Source organism: Excalfactoria chinensis, chromosome 9, assembly GCF_039878825.1.
Source record: "Excalfactoria chinensis isolate bCotChi1 chromosome 9, bCotChi1.hap2, whole genome shotgun sequence".
Taxonomy (NCBI): domain Eukaryota; kingdom Metazoa; phylum Chordata; class Aves; order Galliformes; family Phasianidae; genus Excalfactoria; species Excalfactoria chinensis.
In genome coordinates this window covers 3976999-4002618 of record NC_092833.1, presented here as the reverse complement: position 1 = coordinate 4002618, position 25620 = coordinate 3976999, and the positions used below count along the sequence as shown (strand labels likewise).

Genomic DNA, 25620 nt, shown 5'->3' with positions numbered 1-25620 from the left:
GCTTCTTTGTTTAACTTTTTGTATAAATAATTCCATACCATAAGGGATTTTTGTGTCAAGCTCATTTCATAATGTGCTTGAAACCTTCATGTAAAAAGGCCCTTTATACTGTTTACTCACTGCTCACTGTTAATGATCATTTCTTACCTATAGATTAGAGCAGTGTTTCCTATCTTTCCTGCTGGGCAGAAGCTTTTAGCCAAAGGCTCTAAGGCACAGACATTCCTGCTGCATTAATATGACTCTTAGCACTGGAATTACCTGTACTGTGAATGCATTCAACTGATGGCAAAAATGAATGTCTCTCTTGGGACTTGACTTAGATACGTGGGAAAGAGGGCAACCAGTGAGAAGATGTTGTCTTCTGCTCCTAACTACACTCCTTTAATCCCCAAAACACAGCTGCCCTTTTGAGCAGTATTGCTAACTCAAGGAAAGGCATACTGCAGTTTTGGTTTCCACTTTGTGATTTTTGATGAGCCAATCAAACTTCTTAGGTTAGATAATAATTACCTATGAGGCTATTTCCTGATATTTTATGGCAACAATTTCCAGTCTCTAATTTTATTACTTTGAATATTTGTTCTTCATGATGATCAGCTAAATTGCATGTCACAGCCTTACTTTCTCACTGTATTGAAATGGAGCAGGAAATGAATGCCAGCACAGCAGCTAATGACACACATACTTTCAAGATGGATTTAAGCCAGAATGATTCACAGCTACATCTATGAAAATCTAGACATTCAGAGCACTTTCATAAACATGCATCTGTCACTCATCTCCTACCTAACAACAAATATCAAAATAAATAGAACTGTAAAGAGAGTATATTGATATTAATCCCGAAAATATTTGTGAATTGCTCTTTGTGTTATTTAACCACTCATATTATATGGAGTTTCTTTACAAGTACCTTTCCTGAGACACATTAGAATAGCTTTTCCTGTCTCTAACTGCACCTCTAAACAATGGCTCACCTTACTCTATCAATCTAAAGTGATTTAATGTGTTAGATAATTGAAAATACTCACTCTGGTTGCTATTCAGCAGCTGACATGCTTTTTGTTGGTGTTGTGTTTGGTTTTTTTCTTCTTACTTTTACATCTTTTGAAATAAAACCAGGCTAATGAAGTTATTCATTTTCTGGAGATAATTAATAGCTTGTTGGTTTTTCTCTTCAATTTGGTTGCATGAGAGAATCTCTCATAAAATCCAGTTCAGTATTTGTCTGATTTCTCCAATTCAATTACTCCAATTCAGTTATGCCTGCAAGTTTCCTCTGTTAATTCAAGCATTGCTTACAAGTACTTTTGCAAAGAACAAACAAACAAACAAAACCAACCCCAGAAACAAAAGACCAACTGTCACTACATTACAATAACAAACAATAATTCTGCATAGATTCAAGAGAATGGTTTTGTCACTGTAGAAGTCTCCTAATTTTGACAGCCTCATCAAAAACCCAGCAGAGGAAACATGGACGCTCCTGTTGGCCACACTCAGCTTTCAGTGAGACCTAAGGGGAATGGACACTGGTAAATGGCCAAGATTCAATTTTGGATCACAATGTGGTTATTTTTATCTGACAGAATCCTGGTCAGCATGGCAGCCAAGTTGTTATTCAGCTGAAGTTCCTGGTACAGCTTTTAACTTGATGCAAATTGACATAATTCTATTAAGGCTAATGCAGATTTTAAATTTGCTTTGGATTTATTTTTGGGATCACTAGGAATATATTGCTGAGAAAGAACACTATCAAGACCAAGGTCCAAGTTACTAAAACAAGAATATTGTCAACATCACACAGTATTTTTCTAAATAGCTCAGACTTGAAATAAATCTTCTTGTAGCATAAACAGATTTTTAAAAAAACCATATATGGGGTGGGATTGAACCTAGTATTTTATCCCACCTGGTTGTTGCCACTGAAATCACAGGCTGTCTGGTCAGAACCAAGAAACTTTCTCCCATGCAACAGGGAGCACAAATCCATAATGTTCTACCTGCACAGGATTTCATCTTTTGTGCCATAAAATACACAGTAAGGCCCAAATCCTCTATTGCGTATTTACTTACAGAAGAATTAAAAGAGTGACTTTGTCCTTGGGAAGCTCTCCATATTCTACCTGGATATTTTCTTTAAGGTGTCAGAGAAATTATTTATGGAAAAGATACATTAGTATTCCAGGCAACTGTTTCTTTAAGTCCTGTTTGTTTTTCTGTTGTTACTGTATATAAATCATACACATAAACTCCTGTCAAAATATTTTTCTCCACATATAGCAATGATGAAGGGGGCAAGAGGTTTGAGAAGGCTGAATACCGTTGCTGAATTGCTTTGCTGCATCTGTATTCGTGAACTCCTGCATACTGTGAAACTGTTTAGGCTGCTGAAGGGATCAGTGAACTGAGAGCAAAGCTGAGCACAAGTAATGCACAAAAACAAGAGAAGGAAGAAACTCATGTTTAGACGGAGCTGTCTTTGTAGCGGCATAATGATTGCAGCCATTAAACAAAGATTTTACAGCAAGGGAAAGGATGTCTGTAAGAGGAAGAAGCCAGTTCTGCCAGAAGAAAAAGAGAGAGATTCTTCATAGTGAAATGCAAACATCTCTTTTGCTCTTAGTCACTGTAATGGATTGAAAAATGAATATTCAGCTTCTTCAGGATTATCTGTAATTCTTTTATGAGGGAATGTGTGTGTGCATGCATGTGTGCGTGTTCATACATGCACATCTGAAAATAGACACACTATGTTACGTAACTACAATTTTATTCCTTTTATTATTTCTTGCTGGCAAATAGCTATGCTTAAAGGTCAAGCTACTACAAGACATAAAGTTAACAACAGGGACAGAAACTGCTGAGGTAGCAGAATTCAGTGAAACGTTTCTTCAAATGCTTGTATTTGTTACTCTAGCACATAAAAAGCTCACAAAAGTCTCAGGGGAGATGAAAATATCCCAGACTGTGAGAAAAAACCATCTGGTTAGATAGGACCAAGGGCTGGTAGTTCCTAGCTCTGCTCTGGGAACAAACCGGCAGGAGTAAAGAAAGACACCAAGCCTAACAAAACTCACATGGCTGGTGGGGAGGAATGATCTAGCCTTCCTACAATTGTTCCCACTATAGATCTTTTTCAGCATCTTTTCTGAGCTTTCAGATGCATTTTCTTTTATCTTGATAAGTTTGATCCATGCTTAATGCTTTAAAGTCAGCTTAGGAATGGCCTCTCTGAATCTTCCAAACATAATCCTAGACTTAAGGTGTCTGTTTTCCAAAATGCAAAGTAACCACTATACTTCCCACTTTGTTGGCAATCTGGTCTCAGTGACTCATGCTCAAATTTGAGAAATAATTCATAGAAGAAGCAGTGAAGAAGAATTATGGTCCCGCATGAAATAGATAACCTTGTCCTGACAGTTCAGTTTTCAACCTCAAATACTTTGTTCAGAGGAGAAAAGCCCAGAGATGTATTTCACATACGGCTCTTGGACACTGCTGAGCTAAATTTATACCAGTAGGTAGAAAACCTGACCATAGTCAGTCATGGGCAACATAATACCAAGGGTACTGTGCATCTGTTTAGAACATGAGATAGAGCAAAAAGTTGATTTTCAATTTCAAACCTATCCGCAACCAATTCACAAATCATGTTTGGATTAGCCACACAGCTACCCCTTTGAACACATGCAGGGCTCTAGGAAAGTCAGGGCGTCCTTTATCAACTACAACACCAATGCCAAAATGAAGGACATGATATGCAGTAAAACGATATGGGAGATTTTTCTAAAAAGCTGATATGACAGAGAACATTAGTTTTCCTAAAACATACATTTTTCTGTATGTGACTGCAAGCACTAACAGAAGTATTTTGACAATACCTGAGTACTTAAAGATTAGGGTTAAATATTCTGCAAATGAAATAGCCTCTAAGAATCAGTATTCATGGCTCTCTGAATTGGATCAAATCCCACCAACACTTTACCTTTAATTTTTTGAGGAAGCTAAGAAACAAAATTGGCATGTAGAAGAGGAAAAAAATCTATATGCATATATATATATACACACGCACACACACTCAAGCACAACACCACTTAACCATCTTAACCACAAATTCCACTTTTTCCCAGGCAAAGTAATTCCTATCTTAAGTAAAAATGCCACTATTTTAAAGTGCATAATTTAACATTCACTTAAGTTAATAACATACTTCTGAACATTGTTTTTTGGAAAACCCATTCCACTATCCTAAATATTCTAGAGCCTCATCAGCCACACAAATTCTCCTGCTTAATAAATCACTTTGGTAGCCAAGATGTCTGACTTCACTACCTACCATGTAAAAGGAGATCTCCCTGGTGAGACCTGGATAATTACAAAAGCATTATTTGCTTCAGATTTGCTTCAGTGGGCCAGAATGTTCACAGTGCGTGAATTAATCTCTAAGTCAAGGGACTTCCGTGATGATACCTTATCTCCTGAATAATTTGAATTAAGTACATGGATGACAAAAAAAAGGGATAACTTTCTTAGATTCTCTTAAGTTATATCACTTTTCTGTCATATAATATTGAAGAGTAATAAATGGAATTAAAGAATACACTTATGCATGAGAACAGAGGACTTACTTATCAAACAGTGAAATAAATTTGAAGGGAAACATTCTCTAGTAGTCACTTGCTACTGGTCTGCAGATTAGAAAGTCTGGATAACAGAAGATGGATCATTGCTTTTGCAAGGTTTATTATGTGCTCTCATATTGCTTGATAGATTTGTACATAGATTAGGAATCTTGTTGCCCTCACAGAAAGTTAAAATTGATTCATTTGAAATGGTAATGGGACTCTGTCTCATAATCCACACTTAATGTCTTAATTGTTTCTCAAAGAAACATGTTCACTCAAAGAAGCATAGAATATGTATGTATATAAAAAATAAGGAGTATTTTTTTAATGTTGTATGCAAGGAATGTGAAAACTAGCTTAGTCTTGCACATTTTTGGTGTGCTCTGTACTGTTATCTTGATGTTTTTGTTTGTTTTTTTTTTTTACTAGAAAAAACAAAACAAAAAATACTTATCTAACAAAACAATTCTGAATGATTGTAACATAAATACTAAAAATGAAAGACTATAACAAATGACCTTAGTCTGAATAGTAAGAGATGGTCATTGCTTTCAGAGTTTGCATTTCTTTTATTTATTTATTTATTTATTTTTTTAAAACAGTACTTTCAGGTTTAGGCTTAGAAAATGAATGTGTTGTTATAAATAGAAGTCCATTTTTTCTCTTTCTCCTTCTACACTCTGACAAGTATTGCTAGTATTACACGTTTTAACTACCAGTAACAGCTCCAAAACTCATCATCTTTGTAATCCTCTTTCTGACACTTAAATGAACCAAGAATTCATGATACTTCCTAGAAAATCTGTTACAGGTATCAGATAAGATGTTAAAATATGTGATGCGGTACCTGGTCAGAAAGTGAAGTACAGAGTTATGAAACTGCTGGATTTCCCAGAGTTCTCAAGCAGATTTTCCATTTTCTGAGGATGATAACCACAGAGGCCACTCCAGTTTCCACACCCTCCATTTGCTCATGACCACCTCTGGAAAGCGTTCTCAATTTTTTTTTTAAGTCCTGTGAAAAAACTGTTCTGCTGGAAATCTTTTGGAGTTAACATAGAAGAAACATTTTATGAAAAGAAGGAAATAATTTAGCCAATAGGCATTTAAATACGTAGCTGAAGGGAACAAATATGATACATGATACAAGCCTAAGTGGTTTAAGCACTATGTCATGGATATTGGAATGGCAAATGGTATGCCACATCAATTCCTGCACATTTATCAGACAGATATAATATTGAAAAGGACACATCACAAGTTAAAGCACCTAAAACTCATTTTATGTTGCCCACTTGAGGAAGAAGAGAAGAACATGATATTTATTACTACCGAAATACATCAAACTTGCAGATACAAGAACTACAAGTAGCAAAGTCCAACCTATTTAAAGCTCACCCACATTTGAGGAGAAACTACTTGCAGGGCAGAAAAAGTAGATGAATCATCTCGCTCATTCAGTACTTAACCTTATGTCTTAGATTGTCAAAAGTATGATAACTTTACATTGCTGGTCCTGCTCACTGTAAACCATTTGAAAGTCACCAGTTCATTTTCTATAGGCAGCTAAATTAATTGTCAGATGCTATCTTGCAGACACTCCCACAGTGGATAGTCTAAAAGATGATGGAACACTAAGCCTGAGTTTTCTATTTCTAAAACAGAATGAGATATCATTTAATTTCTATGCCATGCAGTTTTCCGAGTTATACTTTCATAAAGATGGGCATCTGTGGAAGCGGCCAAAGTCTTATAAGATAGAACTGGAATTAAGACAGTCACAGTCATAGTTTCATTGTAGGATTCTTGGCAGAACTGCAGAATGCAGACTGAATGATTTTCTGATGATAAAATACTACCCATACAATCCCACAGACTTGACTATTTATGAAGTAGTCTTTATAGAATCTGATAACTGATTTATTTGAAGGAGAAAACAACTGTTTAATTAAAACAAATGTTTAAATGGGAAAAGTTCATTATTGAAGTCATAGCTGGTTATAACACAAGTTTGTTGACTACAGACCTTCAGCTTGTACACTCAGTTTATCCAGGAGAATGTTATTGAACTGATTTTTATCAAACCTATTTACTGATAAATACATAAGGAAAAACAAAAACTTCTCTCAGCCTCGTTAGCATCTACAACATCTGAAAAGCAACCTGCTGCCCCATATTTACATTAAATTGCCTTTCTGTGTTTAGTTCCTGTGCAAGCAAAAACTGGTTGATTAAATAATGATAGATATATTGGCCATTCCACAATCATCCCTCATAAAATACATACGCATACAATGATACACATACCCTGTGTTATGTATCTAAAAAAAATACAACTATGATACTATGAAGGGTTTGACAATGTAGAAGGACTGCAGTTTTCAGTTCTATTGGGGAAGCAGTATGTTTATTAGGACAGTATGTAGATGTATGAAACATACAACTACCTTCCAGAAGAGTGTATCTAAAATTTTCAAGTAAACTGAGACAGAATTAAACGTCTCACACTACTAACAGAATGTTTACAGGATGTCCTGTCCATACACGCATTCACGCTGCTGAAACAGAAAACGAGTTCTACCTACTACAATTATTATTTTCTTTTTGTTACTTCTTCCCAGTTATGTCACATGTACAGGCACGGTAGATCAATAAGTAAACTAAATGTTCCTCACTAAGGCTGTAACTCCAGAGAAGTATAGGACAGCGTGTGGATTAAATGTTTCTAAGCCTCAAGATTAAAACACTTTAGTCTATGTAGATAAAAGAATATTTTTGTATTTATTTATGGATTACTGAGATTCCCATTTATATTCTTGTGTCCCATGTGACTGCTCCTGACCAGAATGTCAGGTTTTGGTAAATTTGTGGCATGCTGTGAGTTTGTTCGCTGGATAGCCAGCAGACCAGTATACACGTGGGCAGTCACTCAAGCCTGATCCATTACCTAACTTCCCAACCAAAACTATATTGTTATCCAGCAGTTGCAGTCTCCTTTGCAGTCTGCTTTGGTTCATTACAACTACCTTAATGTGACAAAAACCAGAACTGCTTCCCTGTTTTGAGGTTGATGCATACAGCTCTGTAGGAGATTCTGCTCAACACAGCCTGGGGAGCTGAGCTGTGCACACACTGCTGTCATCCCACAGGCAGGAACCACAGCACACAGCTCTGAGAGAGGCTAAATAGGGGTTCACAGTGCAACAGATCACTACCCTCTTTTCTTCCCTGACATTTAAGTGCAGGTACCATCTGTAAAACTGATCTCTACCAACAATATCTGCAGAGTATCTCAAGTTTTTCCTGATATATTTCCTAGTCTGCAAGAAGTTACTGTGGTCTTAAATCAACATCCTTTAAATTTTGAAACATTTGCTTCACATAATCATAATCTGTATAGAAACAATGCAACTAAGTATCTGTGGTTATAAACAGTAACTGTAGTCACACCACAATGTGTCCAACACTGAAACGTTTGAAAATACCTGTTAAGGATGGATGATGTGTCTGTAAAGTTCAGAAAACTTGGTTCTACCTTCTTAAATTGACACAGTATGAATTCCTCTTGGACTTAATAGCCATCCCCTGTTTTTTCTTACACTAATCAAGTCAGTTCACAGGACTGACTTACTGTTCAACAGATAATGTGAACAAAATTTAATGTTCTTTCTCCCTCTCACACTCTGACTCTTAAATGGTCTGACATTTCATTTATAAGAGAAATGTGCTGTAGGTTGTCTATGAGTTTTCTTGCAACAATCTTTTGTATTGTAAAGTCTACTGGCATAATGTAATAAAAGATACATCTATCTAACCATAAACATCAGAGCACTATATTATATCCATATTAAGCAGAACATAGCTCTCTGACAAGCAAGTAAAGATTGCACTCACTTTTCACTACCCATTAAAACACTGTTTATCATAGAATAGCTTAAGTTGGAAGGAAAGTCAAGGGCTCAAGTTCCACCCACTCTGCCACAAGCAGGGTTGCCAACTTCTAAATCAAGTTTAGATCAGGTTGCCCAAGGTCCCATTTCCCATTGAAACCATAATAGTTTTTAATGAAAAGATGCTTGAAACTACTAAGAGAATATATAGAATTACTCCCTGGACAATGTAAGCATGACAATCTATTCCTTTTAAAAGGACTTTATCATTTGTTCTTTGGTGTGAAGTATTCTCAGTCTACATTAATTCCTCAAGGCTGCTTCCTACTTAACAGTGATAGGAGGTGTGTTGAAGAGAATGGTAGGCATTCTGAAGCTTGTCTCTGTTTTTCCAGTCTTACTTAAACATATACTATCATCCTATTTGCTACCTTCTCTACCTAGAGGAAAGAACTAGACCAATATTAAAACACCAAAACATCATTAACTGTAGCTGAGGAGTAGTAAACCCTGATCATAAGCTATTAAGTAAATTAGATAGACACATTTTGAGGACTAACTGCTGTTAAGACTAATGGGAGGAAACTGCAAGCACATTCACAACACTTAACAAGTCTGCATTGATTTTTACTTGCAAACATTTTTGTCTATATTGTCTTTAATGCATTTCAAGTCTAATCCAAGTCCTTCTGAAGTTAATGGAAATATCTCCACTGACTATACTATGCTTTTCATATAGCTCACTAATTTGCTGTATTTGACCCTAAAGGCTTGATATTCCCAGTCTTTTCCTTCAAAAGAACTTGATGAAATACAAGAGGATATAAATCAGGCCTCTAAACCTAAGTTTTCCTATTTTTCTTCACACAAGGATTTGCCACGTAAGTGCATGTGACTGTGTTTAAAACAAATGCAGAATTTAAGAAAAACATTCTCTTAGTTCTCTAAAATTATTCCTGCTAAACCAATAGAGGCAGGTTAAGGAAAAGCACAATTTTAATCATTCATCAGTAGAACTTAGTCAAAAACTAGAACTGTATTTCCTAGTTCAAATTTTAGGATATTTCACATTACTGTAAATTTACTGACTTAAGCAGAGATTTACAAATTTTGACCCGCTTATAAACATGAGCCTTTATATTTAAATTACCTGCTGGTCTGATATGGTAGACAGGCATCCATCCTTAAATAGGAATGAAAAATGGAATTCCAAAAGGTATTTCAGGCTTTGTTAGTGTCTTAGGAGGCTTTATTTATTTATTTATTTATAACTGTCCTATAAAGTCTTCTAACTTTGTAATGTAGAGGGATGAAGATGTGACAGTGCCAGCACTCTGGCATTCACCTGTGCTTTAAACTGGAAGAGGCAGACTTCTTTCTCTTTCTTCCAGTTATTTATCACTGAAGCATGGCTAGTAAGTGTATCTCACTCTCAGCACATCACTCATCTTACTATTCTTACTCTTACTTCTTCATTCTTAATCTTTAAAGTTTCAGAAGTCTTCATTTTCAATTTGAATATATGTATTTTACGTTTAAGAATCCAGGGGATTCATAAATTAGAATAGAAACTAAATTTTAAGAATTATTCTATAGAATTCAAAAACTGCAAATTTTTCTTGCAATGAAAATGGGTAAAGTCAACCAATTTCCTAAGGAGGGAACGATCTGCTGCTAATGGTCATGTCTTCTGAACACATGTACACAAAGACAAGTTATTTATCATCTGATGAGAATAAACAAATTATTGTTCACTTTAGGTGAACAGAGTATTATTCACATTTCTGACTTTAATCAGGATGGAACCTAAGGTTATTCAGGCACCATAGTAACTGAGGCTAAGAGTAACCAACAAAGACAAAGTAGAAAAGCCGGACATCAGAATACAATTAAGTTGCATGGAAAAATAAGGTATCTCTGGAAAAAGAAGAATAAACTATGATGTGACACTGAACAGCCTATAGACTGGGATCAAAAGAGTCACCAGATAAGCACTGTTCTGAATAGCCAAAAAAAATCCCACAAAAAAACAGAAGTAAAAAAGCTGTTGCAGAAAGCTGATGGATGAAACACTGCAGTGGAAATCTTAAGGTGAATAAGAGCAAAAAGGAGATGCAACTAAGAAAGCTGAATACAATAAAAGAACAAGATAAAGAGATAAAGATCAAAGAAAAGGACAAGGAGAAATTATATCCTGAGGGACTCAGATCAAAGAAAGAGGAATTAAAAGGATGACATAAAAAGAGGAAATGGATTAGGCACTGCTGATTTGGAAATATAGCAATATCTGGATGTAAAGAAATTTCAATAAGAAATGGCAATATTTACATTACTCATATGCTAATTTTCCAACATGGAGTGGAACAGGAGGCTGAGGGAAGTCAGTGAATGAAAGACACTTTAGCTGGATTGTCTGTGTGGGAAAGAATTTAAGGACTGAAAAGTTAAACATTAAAAATGATAGGAAAACTGTTGTGATGAGAAAACTTACTTTTGTAAAAATTCTTGAGAAAAATAGAGAAAAAATAACAAAATAATCCCTTGGGTTACACAGGAAGCATTCAAGTTTTGGTTTTGTCCAGACTGTACATTTCACTAATATTCTAGAAAGCGTGATTCAGCAAAATCATCTACTAGTGTCAAACATTCTTCATGTTTTTGAACCAGGAATGAATTAAAAGCAAACAAAAGAATAAAAAAAACCCCTCTGAATTTAGCAGACGAAAGTTCACATTGAACATGCCTATATCATTAACTGATTTTCCCAGTAGTCTTTAAGTTCAGACTGGGTGGCATGTCTTAAGTTTAGGGCATGTCTTCTGCTGGAGGTCAGGTTTTTAAGATCATTTTGTGGCTCAATTCAATATTCAGTTTGTCTGCTTTGCTGTGTAAATTTCTGCTTAAAGCACTATATGTTGATACTGTTAAAAATATATATATATAAATGTTGCTTGTGATATATAATGCACAAAATTCCTCTGTAAATGTCTCTTTTGCTAGAGGTGTTGAAAATGTGGCCCAGTTTGTCAAAAACACAGCTGCTTTCCTTGTGGTTCCAGAATGCTCATAACAAGTAGATTTTTTTATGAATTTGTGAGAACACCCTGAGGAAAACAGCTGCGTTATTACAGAACTCATGAAATCTCAGACGAGTCTGAACTGTTGTATTTTTAAAGGACTCCTGCTTTAAAGCCTTTCTATTTTCAAGAAATACAGCTTGATTTGATTTTAAAAATACATATTTTAGGGGAATATACAACGGTGATTATTTTAAGTTGACTGGCACAAACTGCTAACACTGAAAAACTTTGATTGTTGCTATCGCATTTTCAAATGGAGACAACACATACCAGCACAGCGGTGGCAGGATTTTCTATTAAGTACTCAACAGCTAAACTGGGAATGAGGTGATCCAAGAAACTGTATAGAAAGGTAGATTAACTAATCTGTATGTACACAGCTATGTCAACAAATCCAAGCTTACTTCATGGCTGAAGTACTCCCCCTTACTGAACGTTTGCTATGAGGATTCTCAAAGCCAGTGTTTATAAAGCACTGGTAGGTTCTTTAGTGGGAAAAAAACAAACAAACAAACAAAACCTCTGGAAATGCAAAGTAGCATTTGCAGCAAGGAATTATTTCAACTAAATATTGAACTGAATAGTAGTTGGCTTTCACAGATAGACTATTACTTGTCAAAGTTTATGCCTCTGTCTATAAATCCAGAAAATCTCTATGGGCACAAGACAAAGGATGATGAAATATGGTGCAATCACTTCTTCCTAAATATGTCCTAAAATATATCTATGGGCAAGGAAGAAGATAAAAGTAGACAAGATATAAATAATGCTATTTTATTTATATACAACCTATTTAATTAATTTACAGCCAGCAGAATTAAATGGCCGTAGGTGTCTCTGTCATGGCAGACATTAAACTTACTCAAGAACAATGATCCTGGATTTGATCATTAAAATTGAGTCAACCATAAATCAGCTTCCACTGTTACAAAGTCTGGCATCATACGGTAGTGTTGTGCAGAGGTGTTAATTTAATCAGTCTGATACTGAAACTTGGCTCTGAGCTGCATGTATTTGGCAGACACATTTTATAGCTAATGCAGGTGAAAGTTCTCTAAGCTAAATTGCTACTACAAGCTACTGTATTTCACAACCTATTTTCTTTAGCTTGTTTCTTTCCATCCAGCCACCCATAATTTAGGAAATATAACTTTGCAAACTGTTTTCAGCTCCTTATGCCTTTGTACTGAGAAAAAAATCTAGAGTGCAAAATACTTAGAAAACTTTTAAACAGAAAAATTCATTGGAAGAAACACATTGGGGAAGTTCCTAGGAAACACTGGATGTTTCCTAGAGAGGAGATTCCAGAAGGAAACTAAATTTTGGAAGAGACTCCCGGGGATGGAGATGCTGGGGGAATACAGATAAAGGAGCATGGGTGGCAAGGAGCATGGGTTGCAATGAGACCCCATGACTCCACAACAGGGTTTGAGCCCCTCTCTGTGACATCCAGAGATCCCCAAGAGACCAGGGGAGAGTCTTCCCCAGCCCTGCACTGGAGCTATACACAACGTGACTACAACACGACTACAGGCTCTAGGGTAATCTCCCAGACTTGTCCTGAGCCATGCAACTGTTGCCACAGAATAGGGAAGCAATTTGTAACATTGATAATAGCTGCGATTCACGTGCCTTGGTATCAATGTACAGTTAGGCTCCACGCTGCCATTTGGTCTTGAAAAACAATGGCTATAGAAATCTCATTTACATTCTGTAAAGTGATAATCAGTTCACCTGAAAACACAGGTCAGACATAGCACAGAGCACATGCGCAATGAGAATAAGTTGGAGTCCTACAGCAAATGCAATTTAAACAGTCAAGACAGACAGTGGAAAATACTAACCCATACTTTTGAAGGAATGTACTTAATGTTATGTAGCACGACAACAGCAGAGTACAGACCAGAGACAGTCAGCTAACGAACTCAAGCCTAGTAAAAGCATAGCTTCTAAGACTTTGTTACTTCCTATTACACCAGTCCTATTGCACAGCATAAAGAAGTAAGAGAACGCGATTTTTTTTTGCTTAGGCCTCCTGAGTCCTTGCTCAGTACAGCTTTTTAAATTTCACTGCTTCTGTTCAGTAGCTACATATAGATTAAAAAAGCTTTAAGACTCAATTACATGGAATTACCTCCAGAGATGTTAATCATGTCTAGAATTATATATATATATATGTATATATATACACTTTTTTTTTTTTTTTTTTTTTTTTTTTTTTTTTTTTTTTCAGAGCTTTTGTAAAGATAAATTATCTGAGGTGGTTGCATTTAACCAGAATTCTAATCAAGCAAGCATTTTAAATGAAAGAAATCCTGCCTCAATTGCTTAAAGACATAATTCAATAAAAGAATACTGTCAAGTTGTATACCATAAGGTTAACAGCACTACTTATGACAAGAAACCTACCTAGAGGAGGGCTGAAAGATGACTCCTCGCTTTCTTGTGCTGTGGCAGCAAACTGATAAACCAGTGGCTGAATGTCAGAAAGGAGAAGAAAACAGTGACCTGAGAAAGAGAGAAGTTACTTTAGTATACCTTGGGAAATTCTGTATTACTCAGTAAAGAAAACAGGGTAATTCCATGTTCCCCTTGAAAATACAAGTCAAATTTTTAGAAATATAGGCAATTTGGGGAATTTTGAAAGTCAAGAACAGATACAGTTCAAAATCAGAATCTGATCAAAATTCATCATTTGCCTTTAGAAGCAAACAAAAAACTCATGTTGGCTATGGGCTGGGATTGAACCTTCCAGGGTTTTAGCATTAGTATCGCATTTTAGGATTAGAAATGCCTGATATTCCAAGATTCTCCAGACACTGATTAAATCCCTGTCTGTATCATTTTCTGTCTTTATCACAGATCCATGATTCTGAACCGTTCACACTTATGATCAAAAATCCAAAAGGAAGGTAACTGGGGATCAGCAAGCATTCAAACGCACATCTACAGTAAATTTACAACTATACAGCACTGAGAGTCATGTTATAAATCTTCAGTGCTTTTCAATACCTTCTCACTCTGCTTAGGGTGTGGAATTCAATTGTAAGTTCTTAACACTGAATTTCACATAAAGAGATATGCTTCATATATAAGTAATTCTTGTGAATCTGTAGATGCCTTTAGATTTGATCACCTGCATTTGCAATAACAGCAAAATCTCTCCCTTTATTGAAAATCACAGGATGTTTTGCAAAGACTCAGTAAGATTTCACTTGTTGATGGGCACATTCAGAAAGCTGCGCAGACACTGAAACACATGCAAATAAAATATAGACAATTTACAAAACATTTTTTGGTAGGAGAAATGGTGAATTAATTGAGCTGTATTCCATGTGTGCTTCTTATTACTCCATTTTTCAAAAACTTGAAATTTCATTTTTCCGGCACATGCCAGTTTAACCGTCCCTAGGGTGGAGAATTGTTTCCTTTTCACTTTGGCAAACTGGACATTAATGGTTTAACTATGCAGCCTGATTAGTTTTTCAATCTTTTGATTGTAACATAGATTTACATTAGTTTCATTCTTCAACATTGTTATTATTTACTCATTATTTATTGAATACTTCTAAATATTCAATTCAGTTGTGCTCTGATTCCTCACTGTTTCTGTAACCATTGTAGTGGCAGTTTTACTTTGTATTTAGTGTTTCATTAAACAGTCAATTAGGTGACCTCCCCAGTAAGGGGAATTTCCAGTTTTGGCAAATTATATATTAAATATAATATAATATGTGTTAAATATGTGAAGGTGTTTTTTTAGCATGATATCTATATAAAAATATATATCTATATACACACACATATATAAATATCTCTATAAAAATATATAGATACACATTGTGTGTATAGATATACACACACAGTGAAAGCCTTCTGCTTTCCATGATATACACAGCTATAGGGATTTCATAACATGAAATTTAATGTAGAGTTTTATAATAGTAGACTTTATCAGTTATTCAGTCCACTTTTGGTGAAGTGTCAGTTATCAGACAGGAATAAAACACAGACATGAGACTGAAAGTCAAGGCATTCAGGATGTGAAATCTGTGGAGTCTTCAAATCCAGAATCAAAGCACTCGGTGAATAGCTAGCTGGCCTGGGCAGTTTGCCCACTGTAAACATCTGGAAGGTAACCAAGTGGCCTGCCTGCCTGGTTTCTATCATAAACATTAAATGATTCAACATATTCCAGTAGGAAATTTGCCCTTTGACTTTTCTATATGTAGGAATCAAATGGAAGGATTTGGTAGATGCTCTATTGCCTGTTTTTCTGCATAGTATCACCACAACACTGAATACCTACTGCTGCTCATTTTTTTTCTGTTTTGTTCTTGGATTCTTTCCATGCACCTAAATCAGCAATTACTGAGTCTGGTAAAGTTGAAATAGAAATCAAAAACAGGTTATTAAAAAAGAAATAGGAGGGTAAGAATTTTCTTGTTTGTCTGCTTTCATAGCAATTTTTCCAGCCTAAGAGAAAAAGTTAAATAAATACATATATAAATAAAAGCCAAATAAACCTCACCCTCCTAAATAACAGGATTGTAAATTTTTGTTCATATAAAGCTTCTTTATCCCCATGATGCATCAAAATCAAAATAAAAAACTAAGCTGTCCTTTAGAGACATTCACAAGTAACTGACAAAGGTAATAACGAAATAGTTACATTTTATGTGCTATCATTCGAATTGCCATAAAGCTTCTGAATTAAGAGCTAATTAATATGAATGAGGGCTGCACTGTTGCTATAGGGATAGAAATGACATAAATCTATTAAGTAAAAACCAGCATGACTTGCACCTCTTGATGCCATTCTAGCAGCCTGCCTAGCTCAGCTACAGACAAAACAAGACTGTAGAATTAATTTATACAATGAAATTTATCTCTGGAACTAGGGTCACATTTAATTCCTAGTGTAGTTAGAGGATTGTTTAGGGACCTCAGTGGGATTCCCAAGCACATGTGACTGATTTAGGAATATAGGACCTTCTGGCTTTCAAGTGCAAGTCAGGCTCTAAGTCATGTAGGCCTTTATTTTTTGTATGGACCTCCAATCACACATCAGGCACAAGAAAAGATGGAAAGGAAAAAATATTGCACAAAATAAATAAAAAAAACAAAACATTTGGAACCCACTGCATCTTTTTTTTTTTTTTTTTTTTTTTTTTTTTTTTTTTTTAACATCTACATATTTCTGTTGTGTTTCCCTGTTTAGTTACAGATTATTATTCTCATTTTCAAAAACAAGAAGTAAACTGCCAGACCTGCAAAGCGATTACTGCAAGCAAACATATAAGCCAGTATCAAGAGAACTGCTGCTTTCAAGCAGTTTTCATACACCCTAAAGGCTAATTATATTCATAAGTTAGGACAGATAAATGGGCCTTGATATTTTAGTAGAATCTATCTTGTTCTTAGCTTACACTGATTCCACTTATTTAAACTTTTTCTATTCATGATAGACATAATGTCACATTCTGTTGAGTATGCTGTTAATTTTAAAAATAAGGACCTATTAACAGGGAATCAAATACACTAAAATCAATTAAAATTTTATTTACATGTTATTTTTTCAGAAAACAAATTAGAACTAATTGCTGTTCTAAAGTGTTTATGATGCATGATAAAATAGTATTACAAGTAATAATAAAAATAGAAAAGACAAATGGATTACTTCAAAGCTACACCTCACCTGTTTACTTCAGTCCATTCTCAGTCCCTTGTCTGACTGCTGTTCACAAAACCTTCCAGCTGCAAACAAAGCAGGAGGAGGCTGGGTCAGTTATTCCCTTCTAACAGCTTTCAGAAGTTAGTAAGGAGGGACAGTATTTTCTCCTTTTGCTCAGGTAACCCTGTAATCCCACTTGTGATACAAAAGCAGGAAGTTGCCTGAAATAAAATTGTCAATTTTATTTTAATTAGAAGAGTGCTAGTGACAAAAGGAATTAACATGCTTCAGCCAAAGAAGCTCATAGGAACACTCAATCCACACAATGATCAGAAGTGCAAATTCACATGAAACCGATAGTTCTTCTATTTCCTACACTATTTTTAGTTCTTAAGAATTCACTGCATTTAGATTTCCTGCAGATTGTTATTTTCCTTTTGTTCAGTATAAGTACTTGGTACAACAGTACAGTCATTTGCAGACATTATCACTAGTATGGAATTTTCCTTAGCTTTACATAAACACATCGTTATAAACAATGATTCTGTGGTATAAGGGAGGTCAGGGAGAGCTTTTCATAGCTCCTCATCAAAGTTGTCACCTTATATTTGCAGAAAAACTCTTAAAGATGATGCAGTTACAGAAACACAAAGTCCATCAACCAAGAAAACGAAATCTTGACAATTATCTAGTCTATCTCAATAAAAGATAGGGACAAAGTAATAAGCTAATCAGTACATCGCAGTTTGCTTGATTTAGTAATACAGGAGACAGGAAGTTTCAGGAAACTCTTAAGAAGAACAAGGAGATGAATGGGATAGAAGCCCAAAACTGAAATGCTTCAAGCTTTGTATTTGAAGAATGAGAGGATCCAAAGGAAATCCACTCTGTTTCCAAGTGTGTCTCTGTTAAGACTCGAGGGGAAGCCTGATGCTGCCCAAAACAATATTTCATTGTAATTCTTTTCAGGCTATCATAATTTATGGAAAGGACTATACGGCAAGTTCAGGGTCAGTAATCAGAAGAATACATGAGTTACCGTCCCAGATTGTGCCCTTGCTGGCCTTAATTTAACATGGCCCAGACACATTCTCTCAAGCACTTAACTTTTAACCATCCACCTTAAAAGATACAGCAATTAGTGATTAAAAAAAAAGAAAAAAAAAGAAAAAAAGAGGGAAAGGCTGCATTCCTGAAACATCTGGAGGAGAGGCCTCCACTCAAGGATATTTGCAGACAGTGGGATGCCTCAAATAAGACAGAAAGACAAAAAATGTGGCTTTGATTTATGTAAAAATAAGCTTTTTAACAAAACAAATTGTATGACAAAGTCTTTCATAGAAGGAATCATAACATTTCTTCTAACATAAAAGTGTGTTTCCCAAGCCTCACATGTGAAGAATAGTAATAATTTTTCATATGCATTTTCTGTAACTTATGAAGCAAAGAAGTGATATACCTAAGAACAGGAAGAAGCTTAGCAAGTGCATTAAATTTAATTCTCCTCACATGTAGAATATATTTGTCACTTGTCTAAAGTAGATGTAGAGTTTAGGACTTCCACACTTTTGTGTGTGAGCGCGAAATATTGAACCATATTCTACTTATTATCTACTCATGCTTTATTTTGCATTTTTTGTTATAGTATTCTCATAATTTTCCTTGATTAGTTTCAGTTTGGTTTTCTTCTCCTTTCTTACTTTTATTTCCTCTTTCTTGGTGGTACTCTAAATTCTTTCCAATTTTTATTATCTTTTTGGTAGGAAAGTGTCCAAACTCTTTGAAACGCTTCAGGTAAGATGCCATGCAAATGAAGTTATGCACTGTTGTTCCATGCTGCCATTTCCTGATAAATTCATTGTTCATCTGCAACTTTAAAATTTATCTCTGTTGTTGTTAATAATGTTGGCATGAGCTTGTAATAACAAGATTATGGCATTACAAGCTTCAGTATTACTTAGTTTTGTCTTTCCACGTGCTCCATTATTTGACATCACTTAAAACCAAGCAGTGAATGATTCTACCTGATTTCTTCTCTGGATAATAAACTAACCTGGCTCAGAAATCTTTTTGGATATAGTGGTATAGTTATCCTCAGTTTATAAACAAAGCAAGAATCTGCATAATGTATCCTTGGCTACATTCATTAATAAAGAAAATTTTGTTTGTATTGATGTAGAAATTGAGAAAGAAAGACTTAAGTTAATTGGCTTTGTTCTTTGGGTCAGCTATCATCTAGAAGAAAAATTCTAAAAGCATTGTTCCTAGAATTCTTTTTTCATTGGCTTTAAAATGAGAATATTAAATATTTAATTCTACTTTTCAAATAACAGAATTACTTAGACTGGGCAAGATTAAACTGACTTCATTTACAGCCTTCATTTTCTGCAGATAAAAGTCAAAGCATTTTATAACGTTTTCTTGTTTGAATAATCTGAATACTTTCTAGGCTTTGTTCACATAAAGCTTGGATCTAAAAATGGAAAAATTTGTTCTTGTGTATACTGTGCTGAATCTCAAATAACAGTTTTTCAGAGCACTAGAGATGTGGGGTTTTATTGTAGCTGTCTTTTGGGGTTGCAAATTGTTAACATCTGCCTTTTTTCTTTTTCTTTCTTTTTTTTTTTTTTTTAACAATAGTCTGCTCTCTAGATATTCTGTTAATGACTGTAATTTTCTAGTCAGCTGCTATCTGTCAAGGTAGTTTAAAGGTCACTTTTTGCTATGTAATAGAGAACCTCATGTAGAAAGTGGACACAAGTTCTTTACAGTAAACAGAGCTTATACTTGGATTTGCTTTGTGTTTGAAAACAGGGAGTTTAGCAGACCTAGGCCACACTGATCTTTCTAGTTCATTGCTTGATATTTGGTTACACTCTTTTCTATACATGTTTTTTTTTGTTTGTTTGTTTGTTTTGTTTTTTGTTTGTTTTTGGTGTTGTTGTTTTTTTTTCCCCTAACAGCAGCTTGCTACTTACTTTTTTTTTTAACCCGTTTCGTTCACATTTCTTACTCGTCTGCATAAATAGTAGCATGAGCTAACCCTAGGTACCATACATTTCTCATTCAGCTCTCCCAAAGTGAGCTTGTTTTCTTGAGATTTTAAACTAATTAAAAATGTCAGTGGATGCATGAAACCTTTTCATTATTACTTGCAAATGCTATGCCATGAAGAACATTAAAGACCTTGTCTATTTATAGCTTTGTTTAATATGTGCTGAATTAAGCTTTTCAGTAGTGACTAAATGCATGTTTGACCATTTGCTTTGGAAATATCATTCCCCCTACCCTAGATATTCATTAGTAAGACTTAAATCAGAACGATTGTGTTCCCCCAGTAGCTAAAATCAAACAAAGATAATGAGAAAATATTTAACTTCTTTTAGTGAAAAGGCAGTCATACTGATGAACTGATATTTGGCTCTTGGAATCATTATACTGTCTTTATTTGTGAAGTAAAAAACCATTCACCAAATCACAGACTTGCTGAGTTTGGAAGGGACCTCTGCAAGACATCTGATCCACCCTGCAGAGTCACCTAGACCAAGTTGCTCAGCACCTTTTCCAGTCAGGTCTTGAATATCTCCAGTGATAGAGACTACACAACCTCTTGACAACCTTTCCCAGTGTTCAATCTCTCTGATAGCAAAAATAAATAATTTTTAATGCTAGAGTAGAATTTCCTGTACTTCAATACATCATTCGCAAAATCTTTCCAGTTGCATATTAAGGTAAATCATAGTTATTGATAAATCAGGCTGTAATCAGGCTGTGGGATGTTTTGTTTTATTTGTTTCTTTGTTTTTAAAGTAAGGTCTCAACTGGCATTGCCGCTTCCCTAAGGGTGGTGTATAGCTCTGAGTTCTGTCTGGAAAAGCTGAGACCTTCTAACTTGTCTTCACCATATTGACTTGTCATCTGTGTCAATTCTGCTAATTTAGGTGATGAAGTTTATCAGTTGGTTTGTCTAGGCCCTCTTTTAAGGAGGTACCCACCTGTATAAATCTGTCTGTTTACAGAAGGAAGATAGTGATAATAGAAAGTTATGTCATGTAGATAAATCATGTAAGAAGCTTTTTTTTGCTCCTGGTTTTCTACTCAGGCCTGCAGATCCCAGTAAGAGAAGTGCATAAATGCCACAGATCATTAGATTCCCTTGAGTGTGTAGGAGTGAAGATCATGGGAACCTAGCAGAACTTAGTGCAGGGTACCATAAGCCACCTGTCTAACAGATACCATAGTTAGTGCAAAGGATCTTCACAAACTGAATATCTGAATAGTTAAGAGAGAGACTTTTTAACTTGACAGAATATTTAAGGACTTTTGTGTTTAAAAACTCATTTAATAAGACTGTGTAGATGTGGATGAAGATATATTTCATAATTCAAAAAATATTCTTCTGTTATGAAAATTATTCTCTGAATACAAGAGGTTTGTGCACTATAGCCATCTAAGGCAAGATACTACCTGACAGAACTGCCAAAAGAGAAACCTCAGCTAATATCTGTTTGGAAATTCACAATCATGATAAGGCACCAAACAGATCTTTCAGTGTAACTGACAAAAACAGTATATAGAATCCTTTTCTCAGCTGTTGACTGGAGATGATGAATAATAATAGATTTTGCATATTGAAACTAATAAATGCAGGCGCTGGTGCTCTGGGACTATAATGAATTCCATGAAATTGCTCACTTGTTAGCTGAATGGCATTAATGAATGACCTTCCCAACTCAAATTCAGAAATTCACAGATCAGACAGGTCATCTCTAACTGCCATCACCTATTCATATGTATATTCTACATCACACTTAAAACTGGGGCTGTTGTCTCCATATTAAGAGAAAATCAACAACAACATAATTACTTCCAAGAATACTTTGTCTTGAGAATGACAGAACTGTTTGCATATTCACAAGCATTTGAATATTAATTGCTGTAGCAGTTGTGATCTGCAAAACCCACCCAGTGGAGATTTGCACACTGAGTTTTGTGCCATGCAGTGTTCCCAGTAAAAATATCAGCTTTCAAATGCAGTCTTTTACTAGCTATTTTGAGGAAGACATAACACACTGAAGTTTTATTTTGGAGATGCAGTCTCAACTAGCCCTTAGTAAAAGAGAGCTTTTAATTTAGTCTTCATTTTAGTGAGTCATCTAATTTAAAGAATAACAAACATGGCCTGAACTTCACGAAATTATTTTGTACCATTGACAAGATAGAGGTAAAAGTGTTAAAAATAAGGCAATAAAAAAGCATAGCTCTAAACTATCATTTTTCTGAGTAGCAAAAAGCAGTGCAATATTAACAATTTTGATAAAATCTGAACAGGTGTAGGAGATAAAGTCCAAAACATGATGGTATCGTTTAAAAAGTCATAGTGCAAAAACAGATTAAAAGCAGATGTTTGTAGGTGAAATAACCTTTCATACCAAGAAGCTATTAGGTTACTGAATAAAGCTGAATTTATCATCGCCCTGAACTCTGCAGAAGTTTCCTTGGCATGGGAATTGCCTGTTGTTTATTGATATTTAACCTGAGAATGATGTACACTTTGTAAAGCATTAACCCAACTTCTTTAGTCTATGTACAGGAACAATAACTAATGGAAACAACTAGAAACAAATATAGTTCAGACTTGAGAGAATTCAGACCTACATAATGGATTAAATTATATGAAGTATGTAGTGGCCTTCAGCCTCCTGCCTTAGTCATATGAAACAGCCTACTAAATCTGAGAACCTTTAAAGCATGAGCCTTGCTCACCATCTATACAACAGTATTTGTCCTAAGAGGTATCACAGAAATTGGGTATATGAGATTTACTTTTGAAAACTTGAAGTTTTTACCATTATTTTTCTTCCTTGTGAATTCAGTGATTATATAATTAAAAATTACATATTAAAGCCACAATAACACATCAACAGATTTAATCCCAAGTTTGAGAACGGAGTATCTCCATATTGTTATTAAGTGTTCAGTATACAGTGGCATGTTAATACCTATAGTGAATTCATCTATTGGAGAGAATCGCTACAGATATCAGAATCTCTCAGACTACAACAAAATATTTGGATCATATATTCCTCCTTCAATAAAATGTAATTAGGGATATTTATCTATGTACATAATGCTCTATTAATGAAGAATGATATATTTAGCTCTCACTTTGTTGAACCTTCAACTTAATTGCTGCACTAACCAGTTGTATTACGATACTTATTGACTAGACGATCTTGTTAGTACACATTATACAAGCACAGAATGAAAAGTCACTTCTCACTTGGCTTTTGCAACCAAAGATAATGCTGACTGGGTCCTAGAATTGGACTTACCTTTCTTCCTTTGTCCCCTGTCTGTGTGTGGGTGTTTCCCAATGGTCTTTGTTCCTCCCAATAACCACATTATTCATCCTGTAAGTATAAAAATCACATTAGACATAAAAGGTGGACCTGTAAAGCAGCTAAAAATTTTCTGCTTGCTGTCCATGCTGTGCAGCTCATGTGTACAGAGAAGAAATAAAGCAAGTCCATTTAACTTCCAATTCCAATTATTCTTGAATCACTGAATTACATTTAAGTACATTAGACATCACTCATGCACAATCTGAAGATTTCATTAGACTTAAGAACAAAAAGAGATGGGCAACCAGTACAGCTTTTGGAGTACTGAAACTGGAAAAAAAAGCTGTAGTTTCACTTTTTTCTAAATTCTCAAAATAATTACCCCTTCTTTTGATAGAAACTGGGTGAACACACTGAATTAGACATATCCAATATATATGTTCTGTTTTACTGTAAGCAGTCACTAAGATCTAGTATTTATCTTTTAGCCATTTTACACAGAATACAAGTGGTCAATACAAAGCCTTTTAACAAATACCAACTACTACTAAGAGGTTTTCCTTTATGTCATCACCCTTAAACTATTAACAGAAGACAGCTATTTTCCTGTGCCCACAGTTCTATACTGAGGCTTAATTTTGTTCTGCCTAAAGCAGATTTGACAATAACAATTGTCATCTACACGTTTATTGCTTAGTTTTGAGTTGAATTACAATTACTTTCTTTCAATGTCAAAGTGACTGTGCTGGAACTACTAAGTATTGACAGCTGGTGACAAAATCAAAATGTACAGAATGGGATGTGGAAATTCAGGGTTGTTTTTTTTGTTTTTTTGTTTTTTTTTTGCAGCACTTTGCAATAACAGTGAAAAGGAACAGAAAAAGTGCTAGCAGGCACTCACACTGCAATGTGAATACCTGTGAAAGTTGTTCATTTTTCTGGAGTCTTATATGCATTGGTATTTGTTGTAGATGCTATAGATGAAAAGATTATCTTGTATACAAACTGCATATTCCTGGAAATTACACTCTATTTTCCATTGGCTCAAGAAGTCAGCCACAGAGAACTTTCCCAACAGAAAATAAATCAGTGACTTGTTCCTTAGAATATGGACCCAAGACAGACTTCCCACCTTATCTGAGAACAACTTCATACAAACCTGCTCACTGTCCCAGGTCTTGTTTTTCTATTAAATATTTTTTTCTTATCAAGGTCAAAGCACTATCTAGTTAAAATAGGAGTTTTCCATATTTTCCTGCACAACAATTTAAGTATTGAGCACAACCCAAACTTCAGTCTTAAGAAAGACCATCTCCCAAGTGGGATGCTTAAAAATAAACACTGTTTTTCCAATAGAGTCTGCCAGAACCCTGCTGATCTATCAAGCTTACAAAAATACCGGACATCAGCTGCCTCTTACAGAAATTCTTCTGTAGTCTGGTATAAAACAAAAAGTTGTCTCCCTTAGTTCTATTTATAAGCAAAGGAATCATTTTATTTATTTATTTTTTAATTTCCAAATCATCCTATGTTTTCTGTCATTCTCAGAGAACTTCCCCATTCAGTCTCAGTTCGGTTGCAGTTTTCCTCAGAGAGCTGAAATCTTTATGCTCCTTTTGGTGCCCTGTTGGCAGCTTCCCTGCCCTATCCCACCTCTAAACACTCTTGGTGTTGTCCTCACCCCTGCACCTGTTCTTATTACAATCTCTTAACCATTCCAGATGAGGAGCTAAGTTACTAACTGTAATTTCATCCATTTGTTATGTGCATTAAAGACAAAATTTCCTAATGGAGGCAAGATCTCTACACAGAGCCCAGTATTCTGCTTGTACTGCAACCTGTGGCTAATCTTCAGCATTACTTTTACTGATTATGGCATGCTGCTGATCCATGCACTGCATCAAATAAAAGTTGGTTTTCTGTTTGCTTTCAGCCTGATTGTTTCTGCCGAAAGGCAAAAAGGTTTCCAGAAACCAGGGATTAAAAAACACATCTAGCAAT

The 25620-nt window shown here is 35.2% G+C and overlaps 2 long non-coding RNA genes across 2 annotated transcripts in view; both read right to left on the bottom strand.

Moving 5' to 3' along the window:
- Positions 1-1426: 1426 nt before the first annotated feature.
- On the bottom strand, positions 1427-17451 carry LOC140256239 (uncharacterized). Its single transcript, XR_011904666.1, has 3 exons — positions 17300-17451; positions 14011-14109; positions 1427-1519 (listed from the first exon to the last, which is right to left on the bottom strand). It is a non-coding gene; the product is annotated as an uncharacterized lncRNA (long non-coding RNA).
- Positions 17452-23609: 6158 nt separating this feature from the next.
- The window catches only part of LOC140256237 (uncharacterized), a 173492-nt gene continuing 171481 nt past the window's right edge, over positions 23610-25620 (bottom strand). The window contains exon 5 of the long non-coding RNA XR_011904664.1: positions 23610-23688. This is a non-coding gene — a long non-coding RNA (uncharacterized lncRNA). The remainder of the gene's footprint in view (positions 23689-25620) is intronic.